Source organism: Neophocaena asiaeorientalis, unplaced genomic scaffold (genome assembly GCF_003031525.2).
Source record: "Neophocaena asiaeorientalis asiaeorientalis breed wild unplaced genomic scaffold, Neophocaena_asiaeorientalis_V1.1 scaffold601, whole genome shotgun sequence".
NCBI lineage: Eukaryota > Metazoa > Chordata > Mammalia > Artiodactyla > Phocoenidae > Neophocaena > Neophocaena asiaeorientalis.
The window spans coordinates 322,020-324,266 of record NW_020174793.1 but is presented as its reverse complement, the minus strand read 5'-3'; the positions used below and the strand labels follow the sequence as shown (position 1 = coordinate 324,266).

Below are 2,247 nucleotides of genomic sequence, written 5' to 3'. Positions count from 1 at the left end.
AAATTTGGCAGTTATGATTTACGTTTTCTCAGTCATATCACGCTGCATGTGAACAGGCAAAACTTTAGGCTCCAAGGAATAGAACAGCTTATTTGTAATCTAGATCTATAGATGTAAGAATTAATGTTGATATTGAAATTTTTCATAATACTAGTTAATAATGATTTTATACATTTTTCTAATATGAATTAATAGGCAGAATATTTTAATTATAACCAAGAGTGTTGTGTAAATTGTCTGAAAAAAAATCCAAAAAAATTTGAAGAACATTTTGTTTGCTAATGATAAATTTGGAGTTTCTTTGCTTCCTCCCCCTCCAACTTTATTGAGATATAATTGACATATAACATTGTGTAAGTTTAAGGTGTACAATGTGAGGAATATGCAATGATTACCACAATAAGTTTAGTCAACACATCTATCACTTGACATAATTATCTTTTTTTTTCTTTTTGAGGAGGTGGTGTTGAGAACATTTAAGATCTAGTCTCTTAGCAACTTGCAAGTATACAATACAGTATTGTTAATGATAGTCACCACAATGTACATCAGATCCTCAGAACTTGTTCATTTTATAAGTGGAAGTTTTTACACTTTGACCAACAGAGTTGTTTTCAATTTATGCAGTACCCCCTTTGAATTTGAAATTAACACTGAATTGTCTTGTTAGTGAACTTACTAACCTTTGACATAGTTTTGAAATTGATACGCTTTTAAGGATTTCAAACCTTAGAGTTTGTTTTATTGCGTGATGTTTGTGTAAGAAAAATTATTGAAAACTGTAAGACATCATCAATCAGCTAATTATTAACTGTACACTTAAACTAGGTGGACATATAATCTAAAATTTAAAAACTAGTTTCAAAAAGTAGACAAAAATTTAAGATCATGAGCTTTTCAATATGGCTTATATTTGTAGTTTCATATTGTTTAAAAGTGCTTCAAATGTATGGCTGGAAAGTTGCTCTTTATACTGTAAATATTGCTGGGGTAATATCAGATTGCAAACTGTAAAAACTAGTTATTTTTATGGAATGATAAAGTTAACATTGTGATAACCAGTTTTCAATTCTCACTCGAATTGTTGATATAATTTTAATAATCTAAATAATCTGTTTTATAACCAACATCATTCTACTGAATTCAAGTTATGAATGTTGCATGATCAGATCTCTGAGTGGGCCTGAATGGTGAGACCTGGAACCGATTCAGGTTTGGTGTTAATGACCTGTACCTGCAGAGGACGCGTTCTTGGTAACCTAGTCTTTTGAGCACACTGCACATGAGAACTTAAAGGCTGGCATTCAGCTCCTTCCTGTTGTCTGACCGTGTAAACCAAACATCTCTCATAACCTCTCTTCACTGATGGCTTCAGGTCTGTTGATCTTATTCCCAAGAATCAGTATAGACACATTAGAAATGGTTTCAACTGTCATTAGTGAATCAAGTTCTCCTTTTGATTCTAACAGCCTTTTATGATCTGCACAATCCACCAGAACTGTAATGCCATTGATAGCAGGAAGGTAGTTTTTCCACACTCTTTGATCTTGAACATGTTTACCCAGATCAAAAGTTGCAAAGGTCATGCCAGTAATGGTTAGTTCTTTTGAAAGGGGAGGTAACATCGGGACATGTGTCCAAGTCTGTCATCTTTTAGCATATATAGCAATGTTGTCTTTCCCACATTATCCAATCCAAGAAATACCAATTTGCCAGTTCTCTTATATAATCCTAAAAACTGTAGCATTCTGCTGAAACTACTGTATATCCAATCAAATATGAAGGACCTATCCATACCTTAGAGTCTGCAACTGAAGACAATGCTATTCCTTGCTTGGCATTGGCCCTACAGCCTCTGACGCTGAACGGCAAATTGTGATGATTGCTTGATGTGCTTTTGCTTCAAAGTCAAATCAATTCTTCTTGGAAAAGATGAACAAGTTTTGTCAATGTGGATGCAAATTTTAAAAGAAAAGAACTTTTCATATTCAATTTAGTTATTTGAAAATTTTTAAGTATATTTGGAACAACTTGGGTATGTGATACTACTTTCTCAACTTTGAATTTTTAAAGATCTTAAAATTAAAAAAAAAATTTAAATCAGCTCAAGTGTTTTGATGTAAATTTACATCTGAATTGAGATGTGCTCTCTGTGTAAAATACATATGAAAATGTAGTACAAAATGTAATACAAAAACAGTAAAATATTTCTATATTGACTACATGTTGAAATGTTAATATTCTGGA

At 32.1% G+C, this 2,247-nt stretch overlaps 1 pseudogene; it reads right to left on the bottom strand.

The window, feature by feature from the left end:
• Nucleotides 1–1,143: 1,143 nt before the first annotated feature.
• LOC112409953 (GTP-binding protein SAR1b pseudogene) lies at nucleotides 1,144–1,795 on the bottom strand (annotated as a pseudogene).
• Between the last annotated feature and the right edge of the window lie 452 nt (nucleotides 1,796–2,247).